Below are 20,254 nucleotides of genomic sequence, written 5' to 3' on the forward strand. Positions count from 1 at the left end.
TATGTTTGGGGGTTTTCTTTTTAGATTAAATTTTCTTTGATGAAGAAGGAGAGGTGGAGGGTGGGGATGGGTTTCTGCCTTTTAGATTAAATTTTCCCTGTTGAAGGAGGGGTGGGAGATTATTTTTTTTTTTTTTTTTTTTAAATTTGTGTCTGGGGTTTCTTCAATTTAGATTAATTTTTCCTTGTTGAATGAGGGGGGAATCTCTCTCTCTCTCTTCTCTCTCTCTCTCTCTCTCTCTCTCTCTTTCTTTTACTTTTTTCCCAATTATAAGAGACATTTTGAAAACTCTTGTTTTGTTCTAATTATTTAGATCAATAGTTAAACTCTCTTCCTGTAAGTGATAATTTGTTATTCTATTAGTATGTTCAAGAAAAATATTATATTTATCTTCAATTTATCATATTTATATATTTTTTAATACATTTATATTTAACAAAAAAAATCCATAAAATACCTTACCAAAACAACAAAATTACAACATATTTCATTTTTGTGATCAAACTGAAAAAGGCAACCAAAATGAAATTTACAACATATTTCATTTTTTCATTTACTTTACTCAACTTGGAATCGGCACTCCTTCAAAACCCTACTATGTTCAATAATATATATCATTACTAATTCTTGTTTTTTGCTTCTTTTAGGCTTTATTTTACTCAACTTGGAATCGGCACTCCTTCAAAAGCCTACTATGTTCAAGTGGACACTGGAAGTGACGTTTTATGGGTGAACTGTGTAGGATGTAAGAAGTGTCCAACCACAAGCAGTCTTATCAATCTTGGGGTATGGTTTTCTTTCCTTCTTTTCTAGTTTTTATCTAAGGGGAAACATTTGTTTAACTATGCTTCTCCCAATTCTTTATTTATATAATAATTAAAAAAATGTCTATTCAGTGCATGAGGTTCCTATCACTTTGGGGTCTTGGGAGGATCATAATATATACAATCTTACTTTTGTATCTCAAAAAAATCATTTCTCGACTTGAATCTATCATCATTAGGTCGTAATGAAGCAATCTTACCGTGGCATCGAGATTGATCTGCCTTCGTCCTATTTCTTTATATCCAACTTAATTTCTTATCTTATTGATTATTTTTTCAACAGGTAAAACTTCAGCTATATGATCCAACTGCCTCAAGTACATCACAAGATGTAACTTGTCAGCAGAAGTTCTGCACTATTGCAAATATCAACAATCCCAATAGTTGCACAGCTGCTAACTCACCTTGTACTTATTCCCTGGCGTATGGGGATGGGAGTGCAACTAATGGGTATTATGTGAGTGATGTTGTTCAATACAATCAAGTTACTGGAGACCTTACAACTTCACCAGCAAACACAAGCTTGGCATTTGGGTAAGTAACATTGCCCTTTTCTATCTCTGCAATTACCTTAATTATATTTAGTTTGTGAGAAACAGAAGCTTCCTTTCAGAGGTTTCAACCATGCATGATAGCTGGTTAGAATTCAAGATGCATGCCTTGCAAGTAAAGGGGTACGTAAGGTAGGTAAAAACCAGTGTTTATAAATTTTCATCCACTTTTTTCACACTAAATAGTATAAATATTTATCAAAATGTATAGAATATTACATTATTATATTCATAAAAAACTAAGGGAATGGTTCTCTTCGCTGCTTTTAGTGAAAGTTGAATGGTTCTCATTCAACTTGGTATGACCTGGTCCATGCGGTTGTGGGGTCAGTATGGGCCCACAAGACTAGTCAGCCGAAGGCCTATATACCCGTAGTTAGAAAAAAAAAAAAAAAAAACCCCCTTAACTGGTTGTCAATTCCTTCACATTTAGATGAAAGTATATATATATATATATATATATTTCAATCTGACAGCGACACCTAATATGAGGAATTTAGTATGGTTCGGGACAAATGCCTATATCCACCCAAGAAAATCAGATATTATTTCATTATGTTAGAAAAATTCTTTACACCACTCTCCACCACACAATGTGTATGATGCCTCATTTGCTTGTACCTGGGGTTTTCCCCATAGAGACGATATTTAGGAAACTCTAGCTAAAACCTTAACTTTACATCATTATAACTTTATCCTTGTATATTTACAGCTTTAGCCTTGTGCATGTAATGGACCCAAAACCTAACCCAAGAACATATACAAGCCCAATAATAATTATGTAGACCATTACAAAATACAAGACATAAAACCCTACAATCTCCAACTTGTCTTGGATTCTATAAGCTATCCTAAATAAGATATGTGTTGATGTCTATTTTGCAACATTTGCCATTGTCTTTGTCCATCCACTATACACAAACCGGCGTGGCTTACACCTCCACCCGGGATGTCCCATATAACTCACCTTGTCACATGATGTGATGTGGTTCCACCTCTCCTACCACTGTAATCCACTTTGAGAACTCACTGCCACTCATCAAATTAGAAGCAAAAGACACCAACAACTTTCAAACTTGCAATTATTCATCACCTAAACCATTTATAGTCTTTTAGTCTTTCTTATCCACATTTTCCTATTTTCTAACTTCCAACATTAGTTCCACAAGTTTCAACACTATTTGTAAGTTTGTATAGATTCTCAATCATATGTCCCTACATCACAATCATGGCTCCTCTAGAAATCCTGAGAAGTCCACCTGCGAATGAACATCTGAATCTAAAATATAATATAAAGTTTTCATACTTGATGAAGTAGTGGGAAGGATATCTCCATTACTCTAGGACCTTTTCACAACAACAGCATTTGATGGTTTACATATCTCTATTCTCTTTATTCGATCTCCTTCTTCTCCCCCTATTTTTTTTATCCTCCTTACATTTCGGGCAATTCTTCTTTATATGACATTCCTCCTCATAATAATAGCAAGTTATTTTGCAATCTTTCGACTTGGAGCGACCCTTGTACTTTCCAAAATCTTCATTTTTCTCATTTGATATGCCTTTACTATGACCACCAATTGTAACACAAATGCACTGCCCTCCTTCAAACCCCCTCATTGTTATTTTTTTTATTTTGTCTCATTCATAAGAAAGTAGCAATAACCTAGTCAAGTTTGAGAGTATCTTTATCAGATAATAGTATACTCACAAATTGATTAAATGAAGAAGGTAGTGAAACCAAAAAGAGAAGTGTCTTGTCATTCTCTTTGATTTTAATATCTAGAGCCTTCAATGTTGTCAACATCCTATTAAACTCGTCCAAGTGTATCTTAAATTTTACTCCCTCTAATTAACGAATATCATATAATTGTTTTTTCACAAACGGTCGATTTGTCAACAACTTAGACTCGTACCTACCCTCTAGCTATGCATAGACTTAGTCTTGATCAACTAACTCGATGACCTCATGAAGAGTGTTATCCGTAAAATACAACTAGATCGTGTTGTTTACTAGATCCCTCAGCTCCTACCTCTTATCGTCCTTCATAATTTTTGGATTTTCTGATATTTTTGAGACTTTCCAAGATATTCTTAACCTGTCGTTCCATTCATCTTTGCTTCTTCAATACGGTATGAAATCTTCTTCTCTCCTCTCACTTTTTCTCTTTATCACATCATTTCCTTCCTTTTTTTTTCACTTTCTCATATTTTGTGTGCAACCTTCTTCGTTCACCCTTCCTCTATCCATACCGCTGCACTTTTTTGGGTTTTTTTATTTTTTATTTTTTTAATCACCTTTCTCCTGGTTAGGCACAATTTTTTTTTCTTTCTCCGAGAACGACACAACCCACAAGCCCTACTTTCATTTCTTCTTCCTTGGTTATACATTTTTCTCCGCAACCCTTTCTTCCTCTTTTACACCAGCACACACACACAATGTGAAAGCTTTTCACCCTTTTCACCCTAAGGAGGATTATATCATTCTTAGGCCTGAGCTAAAAATTGTTTTGAACAAAATATTATGGACATCTAACAGAAAGGGTATTGAGCTCCAAGGTCACAATTTGGTGCTTCTCTTAAAAAATGTAAATCTTTCATCTCCTTAGAAGCATTACAACCTCAATCTAATGCTTGCTTCATACCATAAAAATGCCCTAAGCATTGACCTCCAAAGCTTGTCCAGTAACCATGTAATTTGCATATGATGAGATATTTTCCTTTGTTAATAATGCAAGCAACCCATCTAGTAATATTTCTCCTAGGGTAGTTGATCGCCAAACTTATCAATAATGTTGGTGTACTCCTTGGTATTGATAAGGTATGGACGTTCTTATTATGGTTAACAGGTTCTGGTCCTGTATTGCTTTCCCCAAATGAGAAATCCACTCTTTTACCATTTCTCTTTTCATAATAGAAAATGAAACCTAACCCATAAACTAGCATTGAGGGCAAGAATGGAAAAAACATGTAGATGAAGATATAGTTTAATGAATTTTTTTTTTTTTTTTTTATGGAATTGAAAAATACAAAGACAGAGAAATAAAGTTATGATATGTGACCTTTCCTTTTGATTTTGTAAACACCTTCTTCATGCCGCCGCCATTAAAAATAAGAGATAAGTATTTATATAAGTTAAAAAACACATGTCATTATCAAGTGATTATGTATAATTAGGTGATCTAGGTTCATTCAGACGACATTTTAGAGAAGTCACCTAACAACAGATATTTGTCACGCAAAAGTTTAGGTGAGGCCCAAATTTTTTCGGATGAATTGATCTGAAAGTTCCTCTACCCTTATGCAAACTTTTAGCCCAAACGTTTTATTGATAGAAAATTTTAGCCCAAACTAAATTAATACCAAAAAGCCATCGACCAACCTTGAACTTATTTTTAATTCCCTAAGAAAAACAAATTTCCCCTCTTTCTCCCACGATAATTCTTAAATTACCCTTTATCCACTCCACACCCACTATCTGGCAGCCCTAGTGTCCTCACCTCCCAACCCTTGCCCTTTGCCTCCCCAGGACTCCGGCGGTTTTAAAACCAGGAATTGGGTGGAATTGATAGCTGCCAATCCCGATCTGAGTGGAATCGGCAGAATCGATCCGACGAACCATAAAATCGGCCATTCAGAGAAATCGCTGATTCTAAGGGAATCGAGATTGAACCCGGCCAACTCCGATCCAAATCGGCTGATTCCCGATTCTTGAAACAAATATCGTCTCCAAGCTTCGCCGCTGGCCACCACCTGCACAACAGAAACCGAATCCAGAACCAGAGCCTAAACCCCTCAGCCCGACCCTCAGAGATCAACCTTATCCCCATTTTCAAAACCAGCGATGAACCCTAGTTAACTCCGCCAGAGCTCCGCTCTCTCTCTCCCCTAAAGCGTGGTAGTCTAAAGAGCGGTGGTGGTGATGGTTCGTTTGAGTTTTCTTAGTTTCCAAGCCCTGCATTCTTATCTCAGTCTCAGATCACAACTCTCAAGCCGGATCGGATTTGGACCTGGGGAATGGTTCCAGTCCCAATCTCCCACTAGAAGAAGATATCTGCAGTGAGAGAGTACTGTGTGTTGACTCCATGAATGCAGATTTCAGACGGGTCAAATCTCAGAGATCAGACCACCAGCAACCATGGGAGGATAGATGATTGAATTTGAGACTAAATTTTGATACTTTGCGTCAGAATTGCTAACAGAAGTAAGGTTATTTGCTGTAATCATGTCTATCCAACAAGATGCTCATTTTGTGATCTCTTTTCCATTATACCATGAGTTTACATTCTTAAAGGTGTTTGCAATTTTGCTTTAACCAATAACAAAGTATGTCTTGGTAAACTGCTTCTATTAACATATAGAGTTCTACATGTTTTGTTTTTGTGATAGTTGTGCTGTAGCACGTTCTGGTAATCTAGCTTCATCTAATGGAGCACTTGATGGTATACTTGGTATGGGACCTTCAAATACATCCATGGTTTCACAGTAAGCTGCAGCTGGGAAAGTTAGTAACACATTTGCTCACTGCTTAGCTGGTGCTAGTGGAGATGGAATCTTTGTTATTGGAGGTGTAGCAGAGCCAGTAAAGACAACTCCACTGGTACCGAATCTGTAAGTAATGTTATCTTACTTTTGTTGACAGTTTGTTAACTTTCTCTTTTTATTTAAGAGCCATCTTTTGATCCACTACATGTTAAGGAGATACTATTCCTAAATTGGGGAGGTATGTTCAGCAAGGCAGTGATGGAAAATTAAGGAAATTAAAGAATTTAGACTATTGTGTCGATACTATAAAAACCCAGTTGAATTTTTTTATTTTTTTCGGATGATAAATAATGTTAATAACAAGAGAAGAAAGAAAATACAGCCCCAAGGGGAAAAGAAAGAAAAGAAAAACAGGCTAGAGAGCTAGCACACACAACCTAAGGGGGGGTGGAGGGAGGTTGCAAAATGGAGATGGGCAAACCCCAGGCAACAATAGAGAGCCTGTTCCTTAGGGAGTCCCTTACAAGCCTGTGGGGGAAGAAAATTAATTTGGAGCTGACATCGCAGAAGATGGCATTCCAAATCATATCATACCCATTTGAATTTATACGAGTGGAGGAAGGGAATACAAAGGGTCACTGAGGAGCTGCAAGAGCATTTTTTTGATAGTGTTCTTTGAAGAGAAAAATGTCTGATCATTTCTAGTGTTTCTTAGTTGTGCCCTAGCTTTGCCAGTTGCCTGGGGTTCAGCACTTTTGTGTGTCTGGGGTACCGTGAATCTAATTGTTTACTGGGTTGTAAGCATCCTTGTTGTGTCTTTTCTTAGCTAGCTGTATAGGTTGCTTTATTCCAAAAAAATCCTTGGACAATGGGGCATTGTGGTCTGCTATTGGTCCCTCGGGGGAAGATAAGACTAATAAGGAAATTGAGAGAGAAGTTACTGCAGAATTTACTTCCCTGAATTACGGAAACACTTTTTGTCTGGGTTTATAGAATTTGGACAATGTCATTCTCGATCAGATGCCTTTCTTACAAAGAACATAAGTCCAACAGACACTCCGAACTCAAATCTTTCCGATGGATGGTGGCACTGAAACAAATGAATTATTGTGATATCTTCTGCAAAGGAAAAATGAATGCAAGGTGCAAATGTTTTGCTAATTGAAAATGAATGCAAGTTGCTTTATCCCTTCAATGGTGCATAATAGGTTGGGAGCTAGGGGGGGTGAATAATTACCCTTTTTTTTTGGGGGGGGGGGCGGTTTGAAGGGTGAATCAATTACCTTGACATTCATTATTAAAGAGGTATCAGGATTTAATTTCATGTTTACAAGATGATGCTGTTAAATGATGGCTAATGTTACTCAAACCTCCTATGGACAGGCTAAGATGCTCTGGATGTTCGACCTCTGTAATGAGGAAGCATGAATGTTGAAATCACTTGGAGGAATATACTTCAATGATCCTCCTTAATTCTGTTGCATGTTTACAGCCATCTAACAAAGAAATGAAACACGAAAAGGCATAAAGCAATTAATTGTAGAGCGAAGCCTTTAGTTACATTTCTCTTCTATCAGTCATGAAGAAATAAGTTTTCCTTTATGTTTATGTATGTAATTTAATTTTTTTTTTCTATCTAGCTCTCTACACCAACAGGATTTTTTTTTCTAAAGTTGTTGGATCCTAGTATATTTTCATGTTTTAGGGCTTTATTGTTATGATAGGGAGCTTTACAATGTCAATATGGAGTCAGTTGATGTCGGTGGCACTGTTCTACAAATTCCGGCAAGTACATTTGCGAACCAAGAGACTATAATTGACAGTGGTACAAGCTTGGCTTATCTTACAGTTGCAATTTATGTGCCCCTGATGAATGCGGTATGTGATATTTTCTAAAGCCTTTTCAGTCCAAGATACTTGCTATGGATTTCCTGCTCATTTTGGTTTATATTTTCATCAGATAACGTCTCAATACCCCAATTTGAGCAATCAAAGCTCCTGCTTTCTGTATACTGGGAGGTATGAGATATCAGTTAACCACATAGCCCTATTGTGGGTTCTATGCTTCTGCAATAGAATATTGGTCATGCATTATAATTTTAAGGTTGTGTACACTTATTTATGTTTTACCTTGTCAGTTACTTCAAAGGACAGAATATTGATACATCATCTATAATCTTATTATTGGTTTTGAAGTTTGCCATGAGCAAGTTATATTAAGAGGTCTCTTATAGTGTTAAAGACTGCAAATCTCCAGGGCTTATTTATGTTTTTCCATCCCTTTTATCGTCCCCTGCTTAATGAAATGTTTCTTCTAATTTTGTTTTCGGTAGGTTTGCTGTTTATTTTGTATTCTTTGAAGTATAACTTTCAGTAAGAGAATATAAAAGTGGGTGAAAACCATTCTTGTAGTCGAAACAAGAACCCGTTTAAAACCTCTCAATTGAAACTAACAGACCTTAAAAATGACTGACTACAAAATAAAGTTCATATCAAATTTTTGAGACAGCAATTCTATTGTCTTCTATTTTTTTTAAGCAAAAGATCCAAAGCCATTTATCCAAAAGGGCATTGCTCATGGATTGATCGGGATACTAACTACTAAAGACAACCCACCAAAGTCTTAGTGTTATGAAGGACGATTGGAGACCCTGCAGGTAATGGGCCAAAATAGGAATGCTAGAATGAAATAGGTTCCAGATGAAGTATAAGGAATGGACAGAAATCTGAATCTGATCACCGAAATAAGGTTTAAGATCCAAACTAACAAGAATCTAGAGAATTCATATCTGAATGATAAAATCAATCAGCCAATGTGAAAGCAATGCGAAATAAACTGATAAGAAACAAAAGAAGCATTTGTCTGCCATTGGACTTGCGGAAAACTAATGATAAGAAAATAGAAAACGAGTACCATTGTCGTAGAAAGTGTAAAGGATTGGCCATCAAACCTTTGAAAGAAAGGAATCCATTTCTCATCAAAAAAATTTATTCCATTACATAAATTGGACAAAAAGTTTCGGTTACAATCACATAGATAGACCGTGATCATGATTAGACTACTTTTCGAATTCCCATTAAATTCGGGAAACCCTAGACCCCCAGTTTTTTAAATTCCTTTGCGATAGTTGATTGCTGTGTCGGTGTGTCCTTCCCAAGGACAATTCTCTCAGGTTTTCTGCTACCCCTCCTCCCAATCGTCTCAAAACTGATGGTCTCATCACTACCCACCTTCTTTCTGGCCCTTTCCTGAAGCTGCATTTTTTCCCTCCAAAGATGGCTGTATTCTTTCCAAATTGCGAGGCAAAAATGCTGCATTAAGAACAAGGACATATCAGAAGTCAAAGTGGTAGAGTGGTCAGACATAATAAGAATGATCTTCCCTCCCTTTGAGATAATACATTTTTTTCCATTTCACTGTAGTCCTAAATTTGCTAAATTGTTACATATTGATGTATAGTTGCAATGCATTATACTCTTTTGTTTACTAATTTCTATATATTTATTTCAAATTGAAGTAGCAGGAACACTTTTTCCCCCCTTTTTGGAGAGAATTTAATTATTTTCATTTGTTATTGCAGTGTGGACGCTGGATTTCCAAATGTTACTTTTAATTTTCAAAATTCACTATCATTAGTGGTCTATCCTCATGATTATATGATTTACGATGTAAGTATTACAAGTGTCCAATGAATGTCCTAATTAGACTCTCTCTCTCTCTCTCTCTCCCCCCCCCCCCCCCTTTCCTTCAATGAATGCCTGGAGGCCTGCAGGCATTGCATGCAATGGTTAAGGTTTTGGTGTGAGATGGAGGAGATGGATGAGGAGTATGATAATGTTCCTTTTCACTGTTATGGCCAATGGTTCTCCTACAAACTATTTTATGCCCATGAAGAACTTAGGCATGGTTATCCCTATTCACCCTTTGTTTTTAGTGATATTAGCAATGTGTTGCCAACTTTAGGATAGAGCTAGTGGTTGGGCTTGATTAGTGGTTTTAGAGTTGGGAAGAGGAAAATGTGGAAGTCTCATATCTCCAACCTGTGGATGCTATGATTCTTTTTTCTCTAGGACAGAGGATGAATGATTGGCAATTTCAATTTTCAGAAATTTATAGATATGAAAATCAAACTTAACAACTGCATGGCAAGGGGGTGTCAACCTTCATGATGAGGAGCTCGAGCAGTTTGTTCCTATTTTAGGAAGTTCAGCATATAAGTTGACGTTCAAAATATCTTGGTCTGCCATTAGAGGATAACCCCAGATTTATTGATGGTGATCAGTCATGGTATCCATAGTGTTGCTTCTTTTTCGGCCAAATCCTGATTTCGTTTTGCTTCTCCCGGTCATCGAGCCTGATCGACTCAACTCTTTTCCCTGCCCCCCGGCCTCACCGGCCTCTTACTTGGGTACAAGGAAGAGAATTTTATCTCCTAGGGTGGTAGGGTTATGCTTTAACATCTTCCTCTCCCACTGGTCTTGAGTGAGTGAAAATATGTGTTGTGTGTGCCATCCTTTTAGAAGGGTGGGTCTTAAGTAGGCTTGAAATACCACAAGATCCATCTTTCCAAGTTCAAGTTGATGGATCAAGAGTTAGGGAGCCTAACAGTTGTTGCATATCAAGTGTGCCAAGGTCACTTAGAAGTCATTTATTGAAACATCTTTTCTCATCTTGTTGTATAAAAAATGGCCAACGATTAGTAATTAGGTTTAGTATATATTTAGTCAACGTTGTTAATATTTTAAATTGCTCATATGTAGATTTTCTTCTGCTCTTCATTGTCTTTTCTTAATTCTCTCCGTGATCATCCTTTACAATACTCAGTTTGTGTACTATTTTTAACACCTTTACAGCAAGGTCAATGGTGTATTCTTTGGCAAGATTCTTCAAGTTTGGCCGGCGGGGCAGGGAGCTTGAACATTTTGGGAGGTATACTGCAAATATTCACGTGTCAATATTAATTGAAGCTCTCATTTCTGTATATACCTCTGAATATATTCTCTATATCAGGAAGCTCGAGTTTTCCAAATTTTATGATAGTTTGACTGGAACTGGCTGAAACAAACTGGCATAATGCAAATTTCAAACCAAATATTCTTGTGTGAGCATAATCTTTAGTATATTATGTTACTAAAGTTTCCCATATCTCTAGTTTCTGGAGGTCTTAAATCTCATGGGATCAGTGTGGATTGCAGTGCCCTGCAGTGTCTGCTCAGCAAATTCTTTCCATTATTTTGGTATGGGTGAGACTTACACCTTCAGGCTTGCCTTGATTGGGGCATAACGAAAACAGCCTCAGTACTTGAGGCTTATGCTTCAAGTGTAACACACATGACACACATGTATCGAACCATGAAATGCTGGTGCTATATGCTTCAATGTCATGTATTTCCTTCAAAAGCATTTATAGTAATATATGCTATATGTTTCCCTTAATCCATGTTTTTATTTTCTCATTTATATGAATGTCTCATGTATATTATTTTTTCATTTAATTATTGAATTTGTTGGGCTTACACGATGTATTATGGAATGCTCCTGTTTTTTCCCTTTTTTAACTCCCAACTCCAGTAACCCAGGCAGCCCTTAGAAATTTTATGGATCAACCATAAAGATGAGAAATACAATGGGCACCTCAAATCACTATTTAGCATTTAAGAACATTGCTTCTTTCTCCGTAATTTTTTTTTTTATTCCTTAGCACTGGGAGGCTATGGGGCAAATTTGCTGCTTCCAATAAGTAATGCTTTCACTAGCAAAAATGCTTATCACTCTATTGTAGAATCTTAATTGTTCTTTCATTTAATGTGGTAGAGCATTAATGCCCAATTCCTTAGTTCAATGGCTTTTCATATATTTGATTTGGCATCTTAGTCATGATGATTCATAAACTCTCAAGAACAATGAATGGAAGACAATTGTCACAATTCTAGATATAAAATTTTCATTGGCTAGCTGGTGAACCTGATTATTGACAATGTCCTTGCAGATTTAGTCTTGTCAAATAAACTAGTGGTATATGATCTTGAGAATCAGACCATTGGGTGGACTGAATACAACTGTAAGTACCTGCCTAATTGCTTTTTCCTTTGAAACACACTCAAGCAAAAGCACACACACCTATGCATGCACAAATAAAAGTGGAATTTGGTGTTCAGTTTGTATGTTGTTCTCTTCACTGTAGCAGGTGCTACACTAACTTTATGTATACATAAAATCATCCAAGTGTAGAACATTATTGAAAACATAATCAAAAAGTCTTTGAGAAAACCAGTCCCTAATTAGGGAGTGGGGTCTCAGCATGCCCTCATCGGAAGTAGAGCAGCATGCACCCCAATAACTGTCACGTGGCAGTTCATCTGGGGTGTTTATTTTTTTTGTATAGGTGGATATCCTATGGTCTTCTGCCTACGATCAGTCGGTTTACAGCCGTACTACTAAGCTTCTAAGGAACAATGGCATATTAGATCTCGTAGAGTTCAATTCCCTTTCTCAACCTACAACTGATAAGAACCCAAAGCTTCCTTTGGAACTTCTTCCTAGTGGCTTTGTTCTATGCCTCATTTCATAGTAACATCAAAGTGGTTCTATTTCAGTATAGTCCATTGATATCCCAATTCAATTCATTTAATATGCCCTAGGTTTCATTTAATTTAAGAGGTGCTGTTTCTAGTCTCTCTTCCTACTTCTATATATGGAACTTTTAGAAATCATCATATGTCCCCAGCTCACTGTTAAGTTTCAGCCCAATCCGGCTTTATCAAGTGGGAAAACAAGGTATTTGAAAAATCAGGGTCCACCAAGGGACTATATGGGATGCATGGACATATAAGGGTACATGCCTACATATGGGTGGATAGATTGAACCTCGTTGTGAAATTTGACATGTGACTAATTCACATCACTTCCTAAATATCCAGTGACCAGAATTTCCAGATCACCCTTCCAACAACAACAATGCCTTTTCCCAGATCACCCTTCCATGTGACGAAAAATATAAGGTGTACTAATCTACTTTTGTGTAAGAGCACACTAGAATATTTTCCGTGAATTTTTTTAATCTCATGAACAATGATGCACTAGAGTGCTTAAGGATATGAAAGATCACCGCTATTTGATGTAAAGAAATTGCCAGGGATTTGACTGCACCTCAGAATATTGCATTATTTATCACTTAGTCATGTTTAATTGCAGGTTCTTCCAGCATTGCACTGCAGACTGGTTCGGCTGGAATAATTTCTTCTGGTTGGAGTCTGGATGTGGAAAGGTGGTATATTACTTTCCTGTTGCTAGCAGTTGTTCTAGTTGTAAATTTTAATTAATTGACTTTTGGTGATCAATAGGTTTTGTGGGTTGCTATGATTTTTTAATATCTGATTGATACTTTTTGTAAAGTAAATATTTTTTCAATGTACATTTTGATTTTTGACAGTGGATTCAGCCAGATTTGTTAGTGCGAAATACAGTGGCACACCAACCATTTCGAATATATTAATTGGGACAAAATTTTTTGTCCAAGAGCGGGGTGCAATGACCACTGTGCCAGCCATAGAGGTGCGTGCCAATGTGTCTGTTGCAGGGCCGTTCTTGGACAGAAAGCACTTGCCCATATTAATGTTAGGGAGAAAAATTGTCACCCACTTGCTTTCTCCATGACCAGACACAACCCTTAAAATTTGAGGGGTCCCCATATGGGAACTATTCTTGTACGGCGAAGACTTGATCTGCTCTCTCTTTTCACAGCCCAGCTTTTACCTAGCCCTACTTGTAATAAGAGTTGACTTCTGATAAATAGACTGAAATCTAAAGACACGGCACGGCGACGAGAGTGGAATGAAAGGGGGGAGGGGGGAATCTATTTGGTGCAAGGAACCTGGATCTCTCGGGCACGGTTTAAGATGCTGGAACCAGTCTTGGACGATACCGATCCGGATCACAGGAATACATCTGATTTTCATTTAAAAAACATTTTTATTTTTTTTACCCTTGATCGGTACTGATACATTGATATGGTATCAGCCAAACACTAAAATTGACGATCCGATCCAACCAATTCAGGTAGATCTGATCCAATTCCTCAAACCATGATCCTAAGTCCTCGCATGTGGAAAACCGATTCCGGGCAACGTTCTTATTCCCAATATGTAATTAGGTACACCAACACACTAATATATAGTGTAGGTAACAACACTTGAGACACCAAATCGCACAATGTCCATTTGCCATGGTAAGAACCTCCCAAGTATAAGACCAAAATAACTATGAAAGAGAGTCTTGTTGCTTAAACAACTGACAACAATTCATACGATGACTCTCAAGATGATCCAATTTGATATATATACAATATGAAGACTCACATTAGTCACTCAAAAAAATCACATTTATAATTTGGAATCACATTCCAAAAATGTATAAATGTGACAACCCTATGAATAGAATGTCCGGTTATGTTTCTAATTGCGAAAACTTTAGGGGGTGTTTGGTTCGGTAAATCAAATGGTGTATATATCGGATATGAATGTCAATCTTTTGATAGACATTCTTCTGAATTATGTTTCTTTCTGAAAAATCGTTTGGTTTCCCTGAGGTAGGGGTGTCAAGCGGTCGGTCCGACTCGATTTCGGTCTGGGTTGAGTCGGTTTCGGTGTGGGAAAGCTGAAACTGAAAACGAACCAATAAGGAAATTCTGGTTTCGGTGCGGTTTGGTTTCGATTTGTCTTCGGTTTCTTAAATCGATTTGTAACCGGGTTGGTTTTGGTTTTTGGTCCAGTTTGGATTCGACTTTCTATACAAATGTATACAAAACTATGCAAATTTTGATTTTTTTAATGAATTTTGGAGTGTTTCGATTTCTTACTGGTTTGGTTTCAGTTTCGGTCCGGGTTTTGAGCCGGTTTCGGTTTGGTTTTGGGTTCATCCGGTTTTCGGTGCGGTTCGGTTTGGTTTTGGGGTTGCAATACTCCAAATCGAACCGAACCAATAAGGCTTCGGTTTGGTTCGGTCCGTGTTGTTATCGGTTTGGTTTAGGAATTGTTTAACCGGTTCGCTTTAGGAATTGACACCCCTACCTTGAGGCTAGTACATGTTTCTCGTGGGTTGAGATATTGGCTTCCGTAGAGAATTTCTTTTCACTTTCTCCTTTTATATTAGGTGGTAAAAAGTTTGCTTAAATCTGAGTTTAAGTGTTGAGGTAAACTTATATTTGGAACACATCCTTTGTAATATGGTAATTCATGGGAAGTAGGGTGCTCACTTATGAGAGTCAATCTAGTGGAACCAAACAGCTCCAAAAATTAAGAATTATCATTCTAAAGAATGTCATCCCAAAGATTTACCGAACCAAACACCCCCCTTAATATCTAGACTTTAAACAACCACTTTTTTTTTGCTAACGACGGATATCCAGGCCTTTGGCCTGACTAGTCCCACAGGCCCGTACTGACCCTACAACTGCATGGGCTAGGTCATACCGAGGTTGAATTATAACCATTCAACTTTCACTGAAAGCAGTGAAGAACATTAAACACCCTCGTGTGAGTGGCCCAAGGTGTGCCTAGTGAGAGTCAAACTCAGGATGTCTGAGTTTACGACTTGTACCAAGTTTGTTATTCACCAACTCCGTTACCCCCTTGGGTTGCCTTTGGACAACCACTCACACGTAAAATGATGGTGCAAATAAATTAGGTTTGATGGGCTCACATATTCAATAATATTGACTCAGAAGAATGCAAGTAGGCATCTAACCATCTAATGCTAAATAACAAAATGAACACTCACATTTATATTTTGAAATCACATTTTGAAACTGTGTAATATGATAACTGCAAGCAAACAAACACCAAAACAACAAAGAATTTAATTGATATCCGCTTGCATGTGAGCTTTATGGTACAAAAATTTAATGAGGAAGAAACGGATTATCTAAGAACCTCAAAGATGATCTTAGCTCTTCCTCAATTGAGCAATGCAAAAAATACGATGACCACAACCATTGCATTCATAGGGAGCACACTCTAACACTCTCTCACTTAGGATTTCATAAATCCCTAGTGCACACACAATCAAAATCACGGTAGGCTCTTTCCCCGTCCTTTCTTTTATAATTAGGTTGCCCACTTAATGTGGCTTCCTTATTATTGTTTTTTGGATTTTCTAGTCACCTGTATTACCAATTTTTATTTTTTTTTCTTTTTTTTAGACAGGAGGGGTATCCGATTTTAGGCCGACTAAATACCCCCGGGCTCGTACATGACCCCTGCGCCACGTACGAACCTGGGGCTTCTAGGCCCTAGTGAATCTCAGGTGGGTGGCCCCAATGAATCATGCAGAGGCGAAGTTTCGATATTATCAAAGTTGTATATCCTAACAAAGACAAGTATCCTTATTTGCTATGAATGAAAAGACGTAGAATCCCATTCAGCATCTTATCTAGAGCAAATATCTTATAATATCCATTAATCTAATTAATAGTTATTATAATGATATACATTAGATACAATAATGTCATTAACTCCCACAAGTAGTGGATTTTTACAAGTTACTCCAATTAACTGTGTATTAGTCCATCCACTAAACAATATTACATAATTGATTATATAACACGTAATTATATTATTTTCAAACCTTAGTCCATCAAACATGGTTGTACAGATATTTGGTGTTACTGAATGATCAAAACATTTTCATAAATATTTAATGAAACAAATTAGTCGTCAAAACAATTTGTAAACACTTTACAGAACAATTACTTGATCTAGATTTCTATCCAGTCACACACAAACATTTATTTCCTTATATTCCTCAATAAAGCAGTGGATTATGTGTTAACCGACTCTCTCATTCACAATCAAATACTATAAATCTAATACATCAATAAATAGTCAATGAGACATCAACCATTGGTATGCCAGATCCATGATGTATGACTGCAACGAAAAAGGCCGCTCAAATCAAGAGACCGATTGAATTCAACTAATAAGAATCTTGTCCCTTGTTAACTGGCAGTGACATGTGCAAGACTCTCATGTGATCTTGTACTATGCACACAACTTAGGTGCATTCATACTTGTGTATTTGAATCGCCATTTCGAATAGCACATAGTGTGATGGCCATATGAAAAAGATATATATCTAGTTCTATCTCTAATCAAGTATGATTTTAGGTGAAACCTAAGGACAACATAGTCCACCAATAATCAAACACGTAATATGTCTTTAGTTGCGACTACTTTGAGGTATAATATTGGAATAACAAATCACACATAAAATGATAATGCAAATCAATTTAATTTAAATCATTTAAACTGGGTTTGTTGGACGCATATATCCAAACAATTGCTGACTTTTTTTTTTTGGTAAAAGAGAATCTATTCATAAACAATTGTTGGGCACATAGCAGGTGAGATGCAATGTTCCACCAGCCATGGAGTGGAGTTTGGCCATATGGTCGTACACTGCATAGACCGAGCCTTCCTTGCTAGGATATCAGCTAAAGAGTTAGCTTCCCTAGAGACATATTGGAAAGTACAAGTTAGTGGAAAAGTAGAGAGGTATCGAACATTAGAGATTATAGTTTGGATAGAAAGAGGGGTCGCTCGATGAGGATCCATGATGTAAGAAATAACCTCGCTGCTATCTGATTCCAGTATAAGGTTGTCCACTGCTTGAGCGATGCCTTCTAACAAACCATGTCGAACGGCTAGAGCCTCACCCTCAAGGATCAAGGAGAAAAAGACAACTTCTGATTTCGCAAGGATTGGCTTGCTGTCATGGTTACGAATAGCAATACCAATCCCACAATGGCTTATAGGGTCCTTGGAGGCATCACAATTGATCGTCACAGTAGGGGACAGTGGTGGAGTCCATTTAGTGATCTGTGAAAATTCAGCCGTTGGTTTGCTTTGAGGGGGAGAGGCTTTGGAGTTGAGGAACTCAATGAAAGCACGATGGGCTGCATCAATAACCTCTGACTGTTGCCAATCTTTACGACCAAAGACATAGTCATTACGGGATAACCAAAGAAACCAAGCAATAAAGCTCACATGACCTTCAGTTTCCTTGCCAACCCTCTTCCCCAACTTGTGGAAGTCCTTCCAAGATGTAATCCAGTATGAGAAGATGAAAGAAGGGTTATTGGGAGGAGTCAAAGATAGTGAGCATCCAAACCATACTGATTGGGCATATGGACAATGAAGGAGGATATGGTCAATTGATTCCACTTCAGCCCCACAAAGTTGGCATTGGGGATCAATCTTGAACCTTCTCTTGATGAAGTTTTGTCTTGTAGCAAGACCATCAGCCATAGCGTGCCATAAGAATGATCTGATTTTGGGGAGAGAGTTGCAATTCCATATTTTGTTCCAAACTTTAGAAGGGGTAGTAGACCAGCGGCTTTTAGAAGATGACTGAGGGAGGGAGTTCAGTTTTCGCATCTCGTTGTTGCAGAGTAAGTGATAGGCTGACCAAACAGAGTATTGTCCATCTTTTGAGGCTCCCCAAACAAGAGTGTCATCACCAGGAAATAGAGAAAGCTGGATGGAAATGATGGCATCGCTGATTTATGGGCAGAATAGATAATGGATGAGATCACTGTTCCATTGGTTGGATTCTTGAGAGATTAGATCAGAGACCCACTCAATGCCGCCATCATCTGGTCGTTCGAAAGGGATTTTGAAGCCTAGATAAGAGGGAATCCATCTGTCCCCCCATATCCGAACATTACAGCCATTACCAATGCTCCATAAAAGACCTTCCTCAAGCACTTTCCTTCCTTCAATTAGGCTACGCCAAGCCCAACAATGCTGACTCAAACAATACAAGCATGTAGCTAACTGTCTAATGTCTTTTTTTTCTTTAGAATGTAACTGTCTAATGTCACATAAATTGAAGTCATAATGGTGCCATGTAACAGAACAAGGTAAATGGAAAGTATGGGTTTCGATTAAATCCATTAAATCCAAATAATTAGTCCAAACCTCAATCTGAATCAAAATTGATTTGTTAATGGGATGTAACCAGAGTTGGTCATTCTCAATTAAATTTTAAAAGAAATAATGATGTCTATCTAGTGTTTTCACATCCATGCATAGTCCCTATTTTCTGGAGGTTGTGGAAAGATGCCACTACCCCCTTGAAAACAAAGGCATTGTGCGGGTGTGGGGAATGCTAGGCAAATAACGTCCCTCCTCCCAATTTATATATGAACACACACGCACGTACAGACACACACGCACGGAGAGAGAGAGAGAGAGAGAGAGAGAGAGAGAGAGAGAGAGAGAGAGTACAATTAATTAATCAATGATGCTTATTAGAAAATCCGAGCTCACATTCTATAAAATACTCTTCTTGAACACTAGTAAATGTAATATGTATCTCCTCCAAAGCTCCAACGCCCACGATATCTATTAAGAATTTTGTATTATTCTTCAATGTTAAATAGCATACAAAATTATTCAACAAAACCATTAGAAAAATAATAAATGGTAGCTAGAGGTTTCATATGAATCATATTAAAACAACAATCATTTACAGATAATTCAATTTTTGAAATGAAAATCCTAACTCAAGAATTATGGCATTACATGTCAAGAATAGTAGGTTCCCTTTTACATATTATGATTAGTTATCCATTTAATAGTGAACCCTTAAGAATGAATAATTTTCAACTTGATAAAATCAATTATTCTAAAACAAATCATATCATTTCAAATGTATACTTAAAAAATATGCAAGACAATGGCATCTCATAATAATGTCTTATTTTGAAAACCCATTTATCCTTTACACAAACAAACTTTAAAGATTAAGACAAAGGGAATTAAAAGAAGGTTACAATTTCTTTTACCACTTTGGATACTAATACATCTAGATGCACTATTTACAAACAAGTGTATCTTTTTGTCACCAAAATCGTGAAGCAAGAAGCTGTAACCTTGTTTTGATTACCTTTTGTCTTATCCCAAAGTATTATTTGAGTATAGTATAATAAAGGTTTTCAAAATAATTAAAATAACTTGTCGATTTATCATTATCAAAAGATTCAATTATCTAGAATGTTTTTCAACATATATGTGAAATTATAGGACTTACCTCATTAAAAAAAGGAATATATATACATATATATATATATATATATATATTAAAAGATAAAAAGGGAAGTTACAACTTTCTTTTTTTTTCCCACCGACTTTAGTTACAACTCACAACAAGAATTTTTTTTACAAACTATTCAAAACATAAGCCCCAAAAAAGGAAAAGTTTTTTCTTGGTGATAAAAAAAGGGGTGCTCCATGATAGTGATTATAACCCCCAGGACAAACCCTCGTACGACAAACAACGTTTTCGCAGAAAGTAAAAGTTGAAGCCTCTTTCTGCAAACCTGTCACTTCTGGAAT

At 37.0% G+C, this 20,254-nt stretch overlaps 1 pseudogene; it reads left to right on the forward strand.

Moving 5' to 3' along the window:
* Nucleotides 1–13,322, forward strand: part of LOC122077963 — a 13,691-nt pseudogene extending 369 nt beyond the window's left edge.
* Nucleotides 13,323–20,254: the final 6,932 nt, after the last annotated feature.

The sequence above is a fragment of the Macadamia integrifolia genome, chromosome 5 (genome assembly GCF_013358625.1).
Source record: "Macadamia integrifolia cultivar HAES 741 chromosome 5, SCU_Mint_v3, whole genome shotgun sequence".
Taxonomy (NCBI): Eukaryota; Viridiplantae; Streptophyta; class Magnoliopsida; order Proteales; family Proteaceae; genus Macadamia; species Macadamia integrifolia.